At 36.9% G+C, this 19877-nt stretch overlaps 1 pseudogene; it reads right to left on the bottom strand.

Annotated features, from left to right (window-relative positions):
• Nucleotides 1–10925: 10925 nt before the first annotated feature.
• Nucleotides 10926–11051, bottom strand: LOC145294420 (U2 spliceosomal RNA; annotated as a pseudogene).
• Between the last annotated feature and the right edge of the window lie 8826 nt (nt 11052–19877).

Genomic DNA, 19877 nt, shown 5'->3' with positions numbered 1-19877 from the left:
GACATTAAAATAAGCATGTTTTACGTCCATTTGATGTATGTTTAAGTCATGTTGTGATGCGATTTGCAGTAAAATTCTGATTGTCGTTAGGTTTGTGGAAAACATAGAAAAAATTCTATGCTGTAAATCTGAGAGTATCCCTAGTAACAAATCTAGCTTTGTACTGTTCTACGCCTGATGCTGCACTCTTTTTTGTAAAGACCCATCTTGTAGAAATAACATGTTTATCTTTTGGGAGAGGCACTACCGTATAGGTATCATTTTTGGTTAAACATCTATTTCTTTTTTCATGGCAATTTTCCATTCATCATAATGTTCTGAATTAATTGCTTCGTTAAAGGTTTTTGGCGCATTTTCCATTGAATAGCAATAGTCGATTTGATAATCTTTTATATTGTTGACCACAAAAAATCATGTCGCCTTCTATTTCTTTTGGGATATCTTTTGACTTTATCATCATCATGGACACTCGTGTCTCCTTCATTTTTATTGTCTTCGTTTGTTTTAATTATTTGAGGAAATATAATTTCATCTTCTTCATATGACGGGTTTTCGTCTGTAAAATTAAACGTGTCTGTGAATTTTACACATCAGATTCTTTTTATTTTATTTTTTCTGGAAAAAATACTAAATTGGCTGGACTGTTTTTATCGTATCCAAGAAATATACCTCTGTCGGCTTTAATAGTCAATTTACTCTTTTTATCTATATATGCGAAGCAAGTTGGACCAAATATATGCATTCTGCTTAAATTTGTTTTTTTTTTACCACAGAAAGATTCATATGGAGTTTTAGATAGTGTTTTGTTAAAGCACCAGTTGCCTATATAGGCTGTCGCCATAAGTGCGTACGTCCAGAGGTTTTTAGGGAGTTTGGATTCAATGAGTAGGCATTTTGCCATTTCAAAAAGTGTCCGCCACGCACGTTCAGCAGTCCCGTTTTGGTGTGGCGATTTAGGAGCTGACGTTTCATGCCTGATATGATAGTTAATTAGTAAAAGTTCAAAGTCTTTATTGGTGAATTCCGTACCGTTGTCAGAGCGAATACACTTAACTTCACCGTAGGGAGCCATGTCGGCTAGATATTTTTTAGTTGCTAGCAGGGTATCAGATTTGTTCTTTAAAAAATAAACCATTATTAAACCTGAATGGTCATCTACGAAATTCAACACATATCTATAATGTTCTCTGGCCATCGGTTCCACGGGACCGTTCAAGTCACAATGCACCATTGATAGGATTTTTTGGGCCTTTTTTGTCTGGTATCTTGCTTTGATAGTTTGTCATTTTCCCTTGCGTACAGACGTCGCAGTTGAAATTTTATTTAATGTTTGTATTTTCATTCCATCAACTACAGTTGGCAACTTTTTGATATCAGGAATATTGCAGTGTCCAAGAATTTTATGCCATGTCTGTATATCATAGCAGGCGGCTTTCGATGGGACTACGCTATTTAAATAATATAGTCTTCCATTTTCTTTAATGTCGAATACGATTTTTAAAATTGCAGGAGTGCCCCTCCTTTAGGGGAGCCTGCTGGATCCCCACTTTCCGGCCTTGTGCCACATTTTGCCGAGATGGGCGGCAAATAAATAACTACCCCATTACAAGTCCAAGTCCAAAATATTGCAACACCTACTATAATGCTGTTCGTGTTAAGTGAACTTTCCATACCTATATATATATATATATATATATATATATATATATATATATATATATATATATATATATATATATATATATATATATCGGTATGGTTGTTGTGGCTCACTGCTGTCGGGCATAGACCATTTCCACGTTGTTCTTTTACAGTTTGTAGCCACGGTGTCTATTTCGCCACCGTTTCAAGAAACTCCTGTCTAGTTGTCCGTCTATCAGATTGTCTATCGTTCGACGGTGGGTATCTATGTTTCTGTCTCCGAGGCGTTTGATTATACCTTCGCCCCCACGCATGACAAACCTCCATGGGTTCTGGAATTGCTGCGTTTATGTGGAGGCCTGCCCCTACTCTAGCCCCTATCTGCCTCCTCCTAGCTAGACTATATGCATCCTCTAGGGTATCTAGATTAGCTTTAATGAGAACTAAACTCACTTCGGATCCTGTAGCTTTTCTGACAAAAAAGCTTTTACTTGTTTTCGGACTAAGCCTTTGTTCACTTGTATAGGCTTTTTCTGCACACCCTAACACCCGCTCGAAATAAATTTCTAACCTCTTGTTTGGATGTTGTACCACTGCTGCCAGTTCTACTAAATACTTGCGAGGTTCGTGGTCAATAATTCTCTTGCACCTCTATCTTAATTACCCCCTACGTTATTTTAGCACTATTTGTCACTATCCGGTTAATTAAAATCCATACGGAACCTTTTGTATTCTAGAGGGCGGACTGGAACTTCTCTTGCTCAGACATCCTTGCAATGAAAAAGAACCTTTTTATGTCCCTTGTCCACATTTCACTCCTGTGATCGTCATTAGCGCTTACGGCACGAATATTGTTTAAATGTGAACTTATTTGCACATAAACAGTCACATTGCGAACTGCACTTGTAAATTCACCAACCAAATTCGTCATTATTTCCGTAAGGAACTGTTGCTGGTACATCTTAGTGCACTAGTTAATTGACTAGGTAAGATCTAAACAGAGATAGGTTCTCAATAAATAAATAAATAATGTAGAAATATTTAATACTTGGCTTGGGGAAGAAATGTAGATGAAGAAATATATGGACCAGTAAAAGATTTTTGGTCCTCCGACAAAATGAAGGTGGCCTTGTAAATTCACCTTTTTCCGTTCGTCCGTTCGTCTGTCCGCACTTTTCTCAATAACTACGTCTTGGAATTTTTTGAAATTTTGCACAAAGATTAAACATGATATGAGTAAAAAAGTAACAGAACGGATTTTCCGGGAAAACTCTGGTGCCCCCCCCCTCAGGGATACCTTTCGGGTTAAAATGGTTAAAATTGAAACTTTTGTGCTTATTAAAAAAAATTGATTCCTTGTATTTTAAAAAAACTTTCTGAAAAGTTGTAACTAACTAATTTCTCTATAATTTTGTTTGTCTATAGTAAGATTAACAACTAAAAATAAAATGTGTTTTTTTAAACGATCCTCAAGCTTAGAACAAAATTGTTGCTACTTTTTATAGACATAAAGTCAGTTTGTCTTAGTACTTACTAAACACTGATTAAACAATTTTTCTTAGTATTATAATAAGTTAAATTCCAGTCTTATAAAACCACCAAATAAGTTTATTTTTAATTTTTAAAACTTTAGTAATCAGTAAAAATCAAAAACAAAACAAAACAACAACAACAACAACAACAAAAAAAAAAAAAACAAAAAAAAAAAAAAAACTGGAGATATTTAGTATTCTTATCTTAGACTCGGAAATCTATCTATCTATATATCTATAAAAGTGAACGTGTCTGTCTGTCTGTGTGTATGTGTGTGTGTACATTTCCTCACGCAATAACATTGTCAATTTTAAGTCTGCAGACTGGAAATTTGATATACAGGGTACTGGGATTTAGAAAAATCTTTGTGATCAGTTTTCGGCCAGAAATTTGGCTGTTAAGAGGTCAAAGTTCAACGATTTGACTTTTGAGAACTCTGCAAAACTCCTCCGCCAATTTTGGGTCTAAACACTTGAAAATTTTTAGTTACCAATATATAAATGTATGTATGTATGTATGTTTGCATGTCTGCTTAAAACTTTCGACCGAGGCGGCGGCTTTTACCAAGATCAGTATCGTTTTAAAGTTCGACCTTTCAGAAGACAAATAGCGAAAAATTTGCTAAAAACATTAATATCTTAACCTTCAACTAAGCACTTTTCTACAGGGAGGGTCGCTTTTTTCGCCGATATTTTTGAAAGTTATTCTCTCCTTTCGATTGTCTAGCCTAAATGTTAACATAAGTCACTTCAGGTTTGGCGGTGGTCGTAATCGCAAATGCGTCAGGTCCCCCCCGTTCTTTTCCTACTTCGCGGTACGGGTTCGAGCCTGCCTTCTTACTACCACTTTTTTATTTTTGCTCAACAAACATATCCAAACACCCGGGAAACGCCGGGCTGAAATGCTAGTATATCTATAAAAGTGAAAGTGTCTGTCTGTGTGCGTGTTTGTCTGTGTACATTTCCCTACACAATATCTTTGTCAATTTTCAGTCTACAGACTCGAAATTTGAGATACAGGGTATGGAGGTTTGGGAAAATCTTTGTAATCCGTTTTCGGCCAGAAATTTGTCGATTAAAGGGTCAAATTTCAACAATTTGGCCTTTGAGAACTCTACCAAACTCCTCCGCCAATTTTGGATCTAAATACTCAAAATTTTAGATATAGATTCCTTGAACATGGATCTACTTAATAACTTGATTTGAGCCCAAAACAATAAATGTTAAGGCGTCATAATAGGGGTCAAAGTAAAAAATTTTTTTTAACTTTGCGCCTCTACCAAATTCCTCAGACAATTTCTGGTCTAAAGATTTGAAATTTTACATAAAGGGCATTCAGAGATAGGGCAAGCTTTTTAATCGGTTTGGGTCGAAAATTTGAGCTATCAATATATAAATGTATGTATGTAGGTTTGCATGCCTGCCTAAAACTTTCGACAGAGGCACCGAATTTTCAGAAGATCAGTATCGTTTTGAAGCTCGACCCTTCAAACAAAAATACCGAAAAATTGGCTAAAAACATTAATTTCTTCACCCTCAACTGGGCACTTTTCTACAAGAAGGGGTCGCCTTTTTTCACCGATACTTTCCAAAGTCATCCCATATTTTCGATTGTCTAACCTTAATTGAAACTTACATCTCTTCCGGTTTGGTGGTGATCGTAACAGCAAAGACGTCACGTTTTTCCCCCGTTCTTTTCCTCCTTCGCGGTACGGGTTCGAGCCTGCCTTCCTACTACCATTTTATTTTTGCTCAACACACACCTCCAAACACCCGGGCAACACTTGGCACCCATGCTAGTCATTTAAACAATCAAAATACGCATTTACAAAAATATATGTTCAAATCAAATGATTTATTCTAAATTCATTTTTAAAACCAAATGAGCTATTTGATACGTCAAATGCGCATGAAAATATAACAGATTCGTTATAGTAGAACATTTGTCTTTATCATTAAATATAATATTGACATAAACTACCGTCCCCCAAACACCATTGAGCTGATATCTCAGCCAGTCCCTCATAGCACTTTCGACTTTGCCGCCACTTTCAAACTTCGTGCTGCTTTCAAAAGGATCAAACAGGTGAAACTCCGAAGAGTCAAGGTCTTCTTCAGAAACTCATCACTATCCATCTCGTTGTAAGATAGACATTGCTGGGAGAACGCCACTCATCCGTTTGTGCCTTGCAAGAAGCATCTTTGACACCCACCAGCAGCTGACTTTCCAGTAGCCAAGGCAATCATGGACATTTTTGTGTGCTCCCTCAACTGACAACCTCAAAAATCCTTGCAATGTAATCCACTGTTCTTCTGTCACATTGAATGCGGTCATTGTCTGATTCGATAACCTCAGAAGAGCAGGCTGTCTTCATCTTCAACACTGCTCCGTCCTACTTTAAACAATTTAACCCACTTGTAGACATTTTTCGGCTGAAACATGTGACGCCATACGCAGTTGATATTTTCCTATGAAATTCAACTGTTTTGCACCCTTCAACAACGAAAAAGTTGACCACTGTTCAATCCTGGAGCATACTTCTTGGTTGGTAATCTTTGTTAATGGCCAAAGTTTTTCTTGTATCTGTAAAAGAAATCAAATCCACGTGAAAAAGAAGTAAAAAATAAATCCATCTATCTATCTATCTATCTATCTATCTATCTATCTATCTATCTATCTATCTATCTATCTATCTATCTATCTCTCTCTCTCTATATATATATATATATATGTATAAGTGAAAGTGTATCTGCGTGTCTGTGTGTCTGTGTACATTTCCCTACGCAATAACTGTCAACTTTTAGTCTACAGACTCGAATTTTATATACAGGTTACTGAGATTTGGGAAAATTGATGCGATCGGTTTTGGGCCAGAAATTTGGCGATTAAGGGGTCAAAGTTCAACGATTTGACCTTTGAGAACTCTACCAAACTCCTCCGACAATTTTGGGTCTACGCACTTGAAATTTTAAATATAGGTTCCTTGGACAGGGATCTAACTTAATAACTTGATTTGAGCCCAAAACAATAAATTTTAAGGAGTCATAATAGGGGTCAAAGTTTAAAAAATTGACCTCTGCGTTTTTTTCTAAATTACTCAGACAATTTCAGGTCTAAATATTTTAAATTTTACACAAAGGGTATTCAGAGATAGGGCAAGGTTTTTCATCAGTTTGGGTCGAAAATGTTTAGTTACCAATACATAAATGTATGTATGTATGTCTGTTTGCATGTCTGCCTTAAACTTTCAATAGAGGCGACGGATTTTACCAAGATCAGTATCGTTTTAATGTTCGATCTTTCATACGACAAATATCGAAAAATTGGCTATAAACATTAATATCTTCCCCTTCAACTAGGCACTTTTTTCGCCGATATTTTTGAAAGTTATCCTCTCCTTTAGATTGTCTAGCCTTACTTTAAAAAAATGTCGCTTCCGGTTTGGCGGTGGTCGTAACAGCATAAACGTTAGGTTTTACCTCATTCTTTTCCTCCTTTGCGGTACGGGTTCGAGCCTGCCTTCCTACTACCACTTTTTTTTTTGCTCAACATACACATCCAAACACCCGGGCAACGCCGGGCGCCCATGCTAGTAAATAAAAAATGCAAACTAATCTGTATTAATCCTTATAGTAAAATATTACTTTATTGAATGACCCTCGTATATAATAAACTCTCTGGTCATGTTCGACGTATGATGGCCACAAATCTGGCATGTTTAACTCTGATTTCAATGTTTGTATCATATGTTTGACACAAGGCCAGACCTGCTCATACAAACGAAGGCGCACGACAGGTTACAAGTTACAGGTTGAACAGGCGCAGTTCCTATTCGCACTGTACGTAGATTGGCTTGATTTGATAATCTTGTATGTAATACATGTAGTATATGTTAGCCTCCATCCGAGGAATCATTTTCCAATGTTTTTTTGTTTCCATATCAGCAAGTTTAAAATCATCTTGCAGTTTGTCTTTATACCTGATGAATGACATCTATCTATCTATCTATCTATCTATCTATCTATCTATCTATCTATCTATCTATCTATCTATTTGTGTGTGAGTGTTAGGGTTAGTGGTACTTGTAGCTTTTAGAAAATGTGAGAGGTGTGTCTGCGTAGTTCAGATAGATTGACAAACCCATACAAAGATATTTGTTTTTATTTTATATAATCATGTCAGGTCAAAGTTCACATATTTATACCAACTTATTGTATTTCTCGGGTCAAATGGAATATTCTTTTGTTATATAAAAATAAAGATAAACTGTAGTTACTGAAAGAAAAAAAACCGGTTTCAGAATTATAGCGGGGCTGCTCATTGTAAATAAAGAATTTATCGGCCGACTATGGCTTACAAATGAAAGGTCTGATAAAATTCCAATACGGGTTTAAAAACAGAAAAGATGGTAGCACATCTGCATATTTCACAGGGAAGGAATAACTACACCGTAATAAAATAAATAGAAATTAAACTAGAAACTAGACAGAAAACTAGAAAAGCGGGAACTTTGGAAAAGTGCTTGGCACGAGCTTGGAATGATATCCCACAAGTTACCCTTCAAAACGCCACACGAGCTTGGATTTCTATGTTAAGACGCTACAGTGAAGTACACGGACGGCATGTTGCGTATCTATGAATATAATATAACATTTGTCTTTGAAAACTTTGTAAAAATTATTCTTTGTAAAAATAAATCGTTGTTTGACAAATTTCCCGCATTTTTAGTGACCACCCTATATATATGTATATATATATGTATATATACACATATATATATATATATATATATATATATATATATATATGTGTGTGTGTGTGTGTGTGTGTGTGTGTGTGCATATTTATTAAAAATCTCACTAATATACCGCTCTATAACACTGAAATAGAAGTCCTTAGTTTCGGATTGAATTTGCGACCGGAATTTATCCCAAAATAACAACGAAAAATGGTCACCCGAAACAATAGACATGAGGATACGAATTTCATGAAGGACTTTATTCGAAGTATCATATCCGCCACGCCTACCTAAACCAGGTACACTATTCTACCCAAACAACACATAAACACTCCACAACACTCAAACAAGCAAAACGCAATCATCTCACCTGTAGACAAGATGAAGCTTTTTAATTATGGAACACAAAAACAAAAACAAAAAAAAATTCTAATTTCTTAACAATCAAGACATTTATTAAGAAACCTGTTCCGCGCTCATTACACAATGAAATAGATAACGGTAGTGCTATTCACAAAAGTAGTACGTGCCATCGCAAAAATACTAACCACATTACTAAGTACAATGTACCCTTCTTATTTAAAGAACGCTGGAGATCTAAAAAAAAACTAACAAAATCATAAACAGTCTGGGCATCAATTTTTGTACACAAATATTCCTAGTAGCATTGGATCGACTATTTCCTTGGATAAGTTTGTAATTAAAAGATACTCTAACTTAAGATCAAAATACCCCCCCCCCCCAAGATGGCTATGGGCATGGAGAATGTACCTAAATTAGAGATGGATTTCTATATGATAGGGACATCTCCAGAGAAGACCCTAAATTATCCTATATGTGCTTCCGAGTTGCACTTGCTCACACGACTACGTTTATATATTCCCTCTATCGCCCCACAACAGTGGAGTTTTCTATCTTTAAAAGCATATTTGAAAAAAATCGACCACGCCCTGTCTGCCCATTCTTCGACTAACATTCACGTCTGTAGAGACTTTAATGTTCACAATGTGAAATAATTACCTACTTAAATAAGACAGACGAGGAGGGGAGGTACTGTCACGATTACTCAATTGCTAATGATCTAACTCAGATTGTTCACAAACCCACCCGTGTTCCCGACACTGACGATCAGTATATGCAAGTTCCCTGGACCTTTTTATCACAACTTGCCCTGAGATATGTTCAGCTGCCGTTCATTCTCTACTGGGATATATATATATATATATATATATATATATATATATATATATATATATATATATATATATATATACATAAAAGAAATATATATATATATATATATATATATATATATATATATATATATGAACTCATTTACTTTTCTTATTTACATAAATTTAGATATATTTCACACTAATTAAATATATTTAATGTGTTGGCATTGTTTTGAGATGTAGTTATTCAAACCAAGATTTCAAGCGAAAATTTCTGTCCTTTCTTTTAGATGTTAATCTTGTATAACAAAACTCCCTATCACTCTTTGTTTATCACTTTCTTTCTTTCTACATCTCTCTCTCTCTATATGTTTATATATATATATATATATATATATATATATATATATATATATATATTTGGTACCCTTTTAAAATGAAGGCATGGCCTATACGTAGAAAAGAAAATATCCACCTTTTATGTATACCATGCCCAAAACTGATATCCATTAAACACATACTTATTGAATGTAAAAACTTCAAAACGATAAGATCCCAGTTCTTTCAAGTAAACAACACACAAAAAATTTTTTTTTGGCAATGTACAAGTAAAAGATATATTAAAATTCCTAAAAACAATTGGCCTGTATCGGAAAATCTGAAAGTAGAACAATAACCATCCCTATTCTGCAAGACAAAAATGTTTCGCAAACCAGAAACGCATCCACAATCTTTTCATCTATATGTATCAGAATAGATATAGCACCAGTGATCCATGGCCCTGGCATAAAATCAAATTGCATTTCGTATACGCATGTGTTATAAATCTTGTTTAACAAAAACACGCACAAAAAACAAAAAACAAAAACAAAAACGATTTGACTTTAAAATTATTGGGCCATTAAACACCAAACAAAATGAACAAAACAAATAAAACAAAGCAGTACCCATTTGCCGAAAGAAAAAATAAATAAATAAAAATTATGATTAAGGTTTGATTCTTTGATCATCAAGATGCAACTAATAAGTATATATGCGCTGAAAGCTGAAGCATAACTTTATTCTCGTTTAAAAAAAAACAAGGCCGATAGCCATTAGTCGCGTGCTCTTGTGTAATGAATGAATGCGTGAATGTAAGATTGAAATGAAATTCTTAAAGATAAACTAAAATGACCGAAAAATGGGTTGAAATGACTTGAATAAATGAAAAGTAAATGATTTAGAATGACTTTAATGAACTTAAGGATGAATGGAATGTCCTTAAGAATAACTTGAATGCTTAAAAAATAACTGGAATCGTTCAAAAACAACTTAAATGATCTGGAGACTGACTTGAATGGCTTCGAGACTGACGTTGTAAAGTGGGTGATCATTTTACATTAAATTAATACAGAAAAGTGACCCCTATTCTATATCACAAAAAATATTTGATTTAGGGAATTTGAAACGTTATATTTTCTATGTGGCCAACGAAAAGTTACAAACAAAAGTACAGCATGTAGTAAGAACAGATACTACACTTTGATCTTGGCCAAAAGGTCAATAAAAGTATATTTATTTGCTCTCCCACCCAGCAAATTAGGCACAAGGCCGATTTTTAATGTGAGGAGTGAAGGGGAAATGGGGACCAACTCCCCGGGAAGTGGGGGAGCTGGATAGTGACAATTGGTATGAAGGGTTGCCCCTACATTGATCAAGGTCTTATATGTGGGGTTGGTATTTATTTCCTCCTCCATCGAGCAAATTAGGCACATGGCCGATTTTTAATGTGAGGAGTGAAGGGGAAATGGGGACCAGCTCCTCGGGGAGTAGGGGAGCTGGATAGTGACAATTAGTATGAAGGGTTTCCCCTACATTGACCAAGGTCTTATATGTGAGGTTGCCCCCACATATGGTCTTTGCTTGCAGTATCTGCCGGAACAGATACTACACATTGATCTTGGCCAAAAGGCCAAGAAAAGTGTGTTTATTTGCTCCCCCACCGAGCAAATTAGGCAAAAGGCCGATTTTAAATGTGAGGAGTGAAGGGGAAATGGGGACCAACTCCCCGGAGAGTAGAGGAGCTGGATAGTGACAATTGGTATGAATGGCTGGTATTTATTTGCACCCTGTAGAAGTGTAAGCCATTTTGAATCCTCAGATGGTTCGCTGTTACCCACAAGTCCTGGTAGTTGACTTGTTTGTAGTAGACAGTGCCACAGAACAAAATATTCTTACCGTGTCGAAACCCGGGAAAGAACATGTGAAATTGCACCAGAAAAGGTTTAATATTTATGAAGCAATTCTGGTTTCTGATTGGTTTGTAGCAGAACGTGAATTAATTTGATTCGTCAGTTCTTAGCAGCATCGTTTATAAATAGAATCGTCCGACTGTGTGGGATCATACCCCTATTATCAACCCTGTTGTAATGGGATGTCTCCTAGCGGCTTCGGCTGCAGGGAGACAGGGTAGTACAAGTCAAGGATTCGTCACTTGACACTCAGCCCAACAGGTGAGGGGCCGGGAACCGACCCAGCACCTGTTGGACTGAGGTACACCGCCTGGGTAATACCTAGGAGGTCCACCCTCCCAGGCTTTGCCACCGGGCTTTCCGGTGGGGCAAGTTTATTGCTTGCTGCCTGAGGCGCCCCGACCGGGGAATGCCGACGGGGTTACTCAGGCAATTTTTAAAATTGCAGGAGTGCCCCTCCTTTAGGGGAGCCTGCGGGGTTCCCACTTTTCGGCCTTGTGCCACATTTTGCTGATGTGGGCAGCAAATAAATACCTACCCCCATTATCAACCCAAAATATTGCAACACGCCCCCACCGATCAAATTAGGCACAAGGCCGATTTTTAATTTCAGGAGTGAAGGGGAGATGGGGACCAACTCCCCGATGAGTAAGGGTGCTGGATAGTGACAATTTGTATGAAGGGTTGTCCCTACATTAAGCAAGGTCTTATATGTGGGGTTGGTATTTATTTGCTTCCCCACTGAGCAAATTAGGCACAAGGCCGTTTTTTAATGTTGATAGATTGGGGGAATTGGGACCAGCTATTGGTATGAAGGGTTTCCCCTACATTGACCAATAGCTGATTGCTACAAGAGAAATTGTCTTATATGTGGGGTTGCCCCCACATATGGTCTTTGCTTGCAGTATCTGCCGGACAGATACTACACTTTGATCTTGGCCAAAAGGCCAAGAAAAGGGGGGTATTTATTTGCTCCCCCACTGAGCAAATTATGTACAAGGCGATTTTTAATGTGAGGAGTGTAGGGGAAATGGGGACCAGGTCTCCGGGGAGTAGGGGTGCTGGATAGTGACAATTGGTATGAAGGGTTGTCCCTACATTGACCAAGGTCTTATATGTGGGGTTACTCCCACATATGGTCTTTACTTGCAGTATCTGGCGGACAGATACTACACTTTGAGATATTAAATCTTTTATTCATGTTAAAAATACAGTGAAAATCAACAATGAACAAAACATTTAGGCACATGGTCAACTCAAAAGTGGGGATTTTGGGTGTCGTTGGTCATCCTTGTCACTCCAGAACTAAACAAAATCAAAAGTTTCTCCTAGCTAGTATCTTCTTTCACCATAATACCGCATTCACCCTTTCATTCTTGGAGACGACCTACTTAACTCCCAATTTTTAAAACATTTTTTATTGACGTGTAAAGACAAAAAAGATAGCAATAAAATGGTACAATTATTCATTTGTGTCGAGGGCGGGGGACGAAAAAACAAACGGTGATTAGTAGGACCCTCACGACCCCCTCTAGTTGATAGACTGCCCGTTCCACTAGGTTTGTAAAAGGAACCTCGCTTCTGCGGGTCAGTCTCTAAGTGGGGATGCCCTCTAGATGGGGGTGAATGGACAAAAGATAATTTTGTGGGTAAGGAATGGGGGTTAGTTTGTATTTCTTTCTCTCCAAGATGGGTGAAATTTAGAGGAGGGGGTGAAAACAAAAATAGCAAGAAGGAGGGGGTGGGGATCTTGGAGGCTTCCTAATCGGGGAGGGATGGAACACACACTCAGCTAGCTGAGAGGCTACTTGTTTAATTTTACTTTACGGAACTGCGCGTTCCACCTCTAGGAAGGGAACACGTATTCAAATTTGGCTCCTCTTCGTACACACAGACTTGCTACATGTATCCATCTTCTGCCAAATGCCGCGTGATGCAGCCTTTTATTACATCTGATCTTCACCCGTAGTTGGTGTTTAAAGAAAGCAATCAGATCCTGATCAGAAAAAAGACCACCCCCCGGCAACCTTGCAGACGCGACGTCCAAATCACCATTCTCGCCACGACCAGGATTGTAAAGTAGACCATTTGTCTTTCCCGCTTTCCCGGCCCCATGGTAGCCTCACATGTCCACAACATTGGATACGGTAATTGGGCGAGGATGCTCAGGATCGATGCGAGTCGTCACCTCACTGACATACGACCAGTACCGGCGGAGTTCACGGCAATCGAAGAAAGCATGATCAGTCGTTTCTACGTCGTTGTCCCACAAGGGGGACAATCAGGCGACTCCAAAAACCCGGAACTGCATTGTATGTTTTTGAGTAGAAGTGCATTTCGGGCCAATCGACAGGCCAGAGAGAACTCCGAATTGTTCAGATGACTCGAACCTGGCGCCCAGCTCCACGCAGAGGGAACTCACTCTGCTGCCAACCCAAACGCGCGCATAGCGGGTCGTCGGCAGCCCCCTTCACTAGATCCCTGTGGAGTTCCCTACGGGTAGCAGTCACAAGGTCGCTGGACCTTGCTAGTCGTTTTAGCGCGGCTCGGCACTCTTTCATGTAGGCAGATTCTCCCCGCGGCCTGCGAGGCTCTCGATAGAAGGGTCAAGAACGAGGTCAGGGAAGGCGGCAGTAACCACGGGGTGCCACGGTTGGTCATCTTGCATATAGTGGCTCAGGAAGGCCAACTCTCAGCGTCTCGATGACATTTCAAGTCCGGCATTCCCAAGCCTCCCTCACACGGACGTTGAATACAGACCTGTCTGCTCACCCAGTGTCTTCATCTGTCCCAAAGAAATGAAGACAAGAGTTCGACAAGAGCTGTGTGTTGTGCAGGCAGGGGAAGTACGGCCAGCTGGTAAAGGATGAGAGGAAAGACATAAGTGACGCATACCTCAGCTCTACCCTTTAAGGAAAGTTTCCTAGGAAGCCATTAATTGACTGCAGACTCCACTTTTGACCGTACCTCCAACCAATTTTTGTCAAGAACCACACGCCGAGGATCCGAACCGAGCCATCTGTTCAGCTGAAGGGCGCCGGGAGGTTGGCGTTGCCACTCCAGGCACCCAACCGCAGTCCTACCGACTTGCTGCAGTTTATCTGGGTCCCTGTAATTCTTTCATACTGAGCGAGCGCCTCCGACACGATCTCGATGTCTCTGTTGGCCAAAAGGCCAAGAAAAGCTTAAAAACCTAGGAACAGCATCTATTAAAAACAGACCTTTGATCTTAACCAAAAAGGCCAAGCACCAAAGTGTTACAGACAGACCGACAGACCGACCGACCGACCGACCGACCGACGGAGTGACTTATAGAGTCGCTTGCTCGCGACTAAAAACAAATTGGCCGATATTATATTTTCCGTTTATTGTAGCTATTGTTTATGCTAATAATATTACTAAAGCGTTTTCTTTTTAATTCACCAGATTAAAGAAGACCACAAAATGAAATACATTTTTTGTATAGACGAATGGAATGCTTCCCAGTAGTTGTAAACATTTATATAAGCACTAGGATGTTATGAGGGCTGTTCCAATATTACAGCCTCCTATTTTTTAACTCAAAAAGTTGAAGAGCTACGAAGACTGAAGTTGTACATTTAAAACAAGCGACCTTTTGTGATCCAGAATTTGTTTTCTACATAGTCACCACCATTCTCAATGCGCTTTTGTCAGGAATTCGATGACCGATCTCTTCTCCAGACGCACGTCCATAACAAGTGCAGCTTTCTTAGAGTCTAGCGCCATCAATATCTTCAACAGGGAAATAAAGCGTTTAGATCATGAATGCATAACTTCAGTCATCATAACAATGTAATTTGTAAACCTCTGACCCAGCATAAGTAGGAGGTATTGCTTTTGGAATGCACTTCATATTTGTCACCAGCGCTTGTTTAATGGTCCAGTGGTTAAAATCGCTGAGTGTCAACTAGATGATTGTTGTTTCGACTGGTGGGGTCACACATAGAAGTTGTTATATATATATATATATATATATATGTGTGTGTGTGTGTGTGTGTGTATGTGTGTGTGTGTGCGTGCGTGTTAAAAATGCAAAAATCAAGTATTATGGTTCAACTGTGCTCTAAGCAGAAACATTTATTTCAAACCCGGCCAAAAGGAACTTACTGTTGATTTGATACGCAAGTCCCTTTTGTGTGTGCCGTTAAAAAACTTCTCAAATGCACATGTGATTTTAAGCTTTACATTTGTATAAAATTAAAAAGTTATATATATATATATATATATATATATATATATATATATATATATATATATATATATACAGTGTCCACAAAGTCTTACATTATCTAGCCAGACTTTGTGGGCAACGTGTAGATTATGTAGTCAGACTTTATGGGCACCCTATATATATATATATATATATATATATATATATATATATATATATATATATATATATATCCCTTGAAAAATAAATTATTGGTATTATAGTAAATTCGAGAGCGAGTTGATGCAGTGATTGCACGTGATTAAATGACTTACTGACTAGATGTTTTTCTAACGAATGATTAAAGTATTTTTTGTATAGTTTTAAATGTTAAAAACTTCAAAGACTATATATATATATATATATATATATATATATATATATATATATAATTATTTCTATGATAATTTTTTAATACCTATTGTTACGACTCGGCTATCTCCACGGGGAACTGTAGAGATATGATCGCAACGATCATTTTTTTTTCTTCCGGGATTAAAACGTAAATAAATAAATAAATACGGGAAGAGATTATCCAAATTCTTCAGAGACAACGGTAAAACATAAGACAGAAAAACACAACTGAAATAACAAACAAAAGGCCGATGGGAATTATGGATGTAAATTTATTTATAACAACACAAAAATAAATAAATAAAAATGCAATTATTTTGATAATTTAAGGAAGTAATGCATAAAAGAAAATAAATTGTCTTGATCGATAGAGAATGTCTAAGAAAAATGCCAGATCTCAATACGACATTTTCATACAGGTTATTGTCGTCTGCTCAGTTCAAACAAAGAGGGAGTAAGGGAGAGAGATAGATAGAGAGAGAGAGATTTTGCTTCACTCACTGTCTTAACGACTTTACTTCGTTCGTTCTTCTTATCCGATTTCTTTCGTTCTTCTTCCTATCAGATTTCCTAAAAAACAAAAACAAAAAACTAGCTCCAAATATATCAAATAGACTCCTTTTCCAATGTTTATTAAGAGCACCTCCTCATCTTTTATCCACCGCAGTATTACTGCTAATCATATCTGTTCCCAGTGTCGCCGTTGTCGGCTGCTTCACTCAGCAGCGAGGGGCAGACTCTCTTCTGTCATTCCTAAGCGTGCAGGTTAAAACGCCACCCTCTTTCTATATATATATTTTCACCTCCCCCTCTCTATACAGCCTGCCAGCGTTCGCTAGCTGGTTTCTTTTTTTCTTTTTTTCTTTCTTTCTCCTCTACTGTCAGCGCTCGTTAGCTATTCTTTCTTTTCTTTTTCTTTTTTTGACCACTCTCTATATCTCTTCATATCCTCTCTCGTTGTGATTGTTTTCTTGTTTTTTTTTTCTGACTGAACACAGACGACGGTACAATTGATGAAAATAAAACAAAAACAAACAAACTCCTATTCTCTCTCGATTTCGAACAACATATAAAAGAATAATTAATTACATTTTTAGTAAAAAACATGTAACGCTATGTTCATCCTCTCAGGAATCTATCAATGCAGGGAGTTATGATTACAGCTGGTTGGGAGATTCAAACGTGGCTACAAAACCATCTGACTCTATTAGCAAGGAACAAGTCTGGCTACATAATCTACACGGTGCCCACAAATTCTGGCTACATAATGTAGTCAGACATTGTGGACATCCTGTATATATGTATTAATAATGGGACGATTCTAATATTTTCCCAATTCCGAGACAATTACCGATTCCGATTCTTTATCCATCTCTAAATATTTATCTATAAAGTTGTTATTTTTCCTGATTACCGTACAACACATGTTTAATGTGCATATACATTCTCAAACGTAAAAACACACTTGTGGGAAACGGGGATCTACAGATTTTACTTTTATTGGAAATTTAAAATCGATAAATATTTATTGTTTTATTATTACTACCAGCTGTGCAAGATTTTGTTTTAAACAGAATCACATAAGTAAAGATAGTTAAAGTAGTCGGTTTTAACATGGGAAAATAGGCACACATTTTTCCGATTCCGATACCGATTCCGATACCGATTCCGATATCCCCAAAAGTTCCGATTTTTCAGAATACCGATTCCGATTCCAATTATTCGCCTTATTACTAATATTATGCAATCATGTTCTGAAAATTCTATACAAGCAAATATTTGTGTTAATATGTTTTAGAAATCTTTAAGAACCTACTCTTCAATACTCTTATCATTTCGTCACAAACTAATGGAAATGTTTTTTTTGATTACAACTGCACAAAACAAAAATGTTAAGGGCAATTTATAGAAGGCAATAAAATGCTGAAGTGTATTCATGCCCCTTATGCATTCTATTACATTCTATCCCTATATTACATTCATATTCACACTAGACAATGCTTTAAGTAACATATATTAACATCTTAATATTTTCTTACTAGTTAGACACTGGCGTTGCCCGGTAGTGCAGTACGCTTAAACATGATATTTCAATTTAAGCCAATTTGCGTATGTATTATAGAATCAATCCTCTATCTAATCATCATTATATTATTACGCTTATCATGCTGTGCATCCGTAAAAAGGAAAGTGGAATATTCCAAAAAGTGGAATATTCCAAATAAACCTTGTCACCCTTGAAAAGGAAACTGAAATATAAAATATTGGTGTCGCTGTTGAGGCAAAGCTAAAAAATGATCAAAGTGTAGTATCTGTTCTTCAGGTGCTACATTTCAATTTCTTCTCTCTCAATGGAAGAGAAATCCTTTACGACTAAGACAATTTTTTCTCCACGTTAAAAAACGACCCCGTTATCTAAATCTGTCCCATGGGGAGGCATTGTGAATAGATACTATGTTTAATGTAACAAAGTTTTAATATTAAAAAAGTAACTGGAAAAAGTTATTTCTGATTTAATTACAAAATGCCCTGGAAATGTAACTTCTGATTAATTATAAAATGCCTTGGAAAATATCCGTTCTGATTATTTTTTTTTGTTTACTTGCCTACCTATAAGGGCGGAATTGGACATGAGGTCGGTTAAAAATTTAGAGGGAAACCATCTCCCCAAAAGGGGCACTCTGGTCAATAACAAAAATAAAAATTGTATCAGTAATGAAGGATTTCTCCTCCATTAACCAAGACAAAAAAAGGGGGGGAGGATTTTAGTCACTGGAATGTTGAAACTGATACTACACTCAGAAATTCATGTTGAAGCAATGGTTGCCTAATCTCTAACCGTGTTAATGTTTTTATGTATTACTTTCGAAAAGCTGCTGAAACAGTTTATGATTTAAACATTACTTTATTTCAAGTATATTTTAAGCAGTGGATTACAGGATACGAAGTCAGTCCCAGAAATTACTCAAACCGTTTACGGTTTAAACATTACTTTATTTCATGTATATTTTTAACAGTGGGGTGGGGGATATTAAACCACTCCCGAAAATGGGTGAAACCGTTTACGCATTACACATTATTTTATTTAATATATAAATGGCAATGCAACCATTTACGTTTTGGACATTACTTTATTAAATGTATATTTTTAACAGTAGGATGGGAGATAAGAAGTCGGTCCCGGAAATGTCTGAAAAAGTTTACGATTTATACATTACTTTATTTCATGTATATTTTCAACAGTGAGTTGGAGATTGTAAGTCAATTCCAGAAATGGCTGAAACAGTTTACTATTTAGATATTACATTATTTCATGTATATTTATTAGCAGTGGATTAGGGATATAAAGTCAGTCCCAGAAATGGCTGAAACAGTTTACGATTAAAACGGTACTTTATTTGATGTATATTTTCAACAGTGGGGTGGCGGATATGAAGTCAGTCCCGGGATTGAATGAGATGTGCAAATATATACTATCAGAAAGCGTCGCCCAGTATTGAATGAGATAGGTGGGAAACATATAGTAGCAAAATACTCAGCGTCGCCCGGGATCGAATGAGATAGGTGAACAATATATAATAGCAGAATATGCGGCGTCACCGAAGATTGGATAAGATAGGTGAAACATATATACTATGAGAATACCCAGAATTGATTGATTTGTAATAAAATAATCAGCCCAAGCAATATTATTTAAGTAAGGGGGAGCGACATAGTGGGTTAAAGTTATGAAAAGTATTGTCGAAATTAGTAACATATCCAAGAATTATGAAAAATGATGAAATCTGATTTACTTGATTGGTGTGTTTATAATGATATAATAAGCCCAGACAATATATCAAATATATTATATAAGTAGGATGGAGAGGATTAATGTGGGTTTTTAATTATAAAAATTATTGTCGAAATTAGTAACATATCCAGGATTATGAACAAAGATTAAATGTGAGTTAATCGATTGTGTGTTTATAATA

This window comes from Euprymna scolopes, chromosome 15, assembly GCF_053919585.1.
Source record: "Euprymna scolopes isolate OS-2025 chromosome 15, ASM5391958v1, whole genome shotgun sequence".
In the NCBI taxonomy this organism is placed as follows: domain Eukaryota; kingdom Metazoa; phylum Mollusca; class Cephalopoda; order Sepiida; family Sepiolidae; genus Euprymna; species Euprymna scolopes.
The sequence above is the reverse complement of the archived record's forward strand: the minus strand, read 5'-3'. Positions and strand labels throughout refer to the sequence as shown.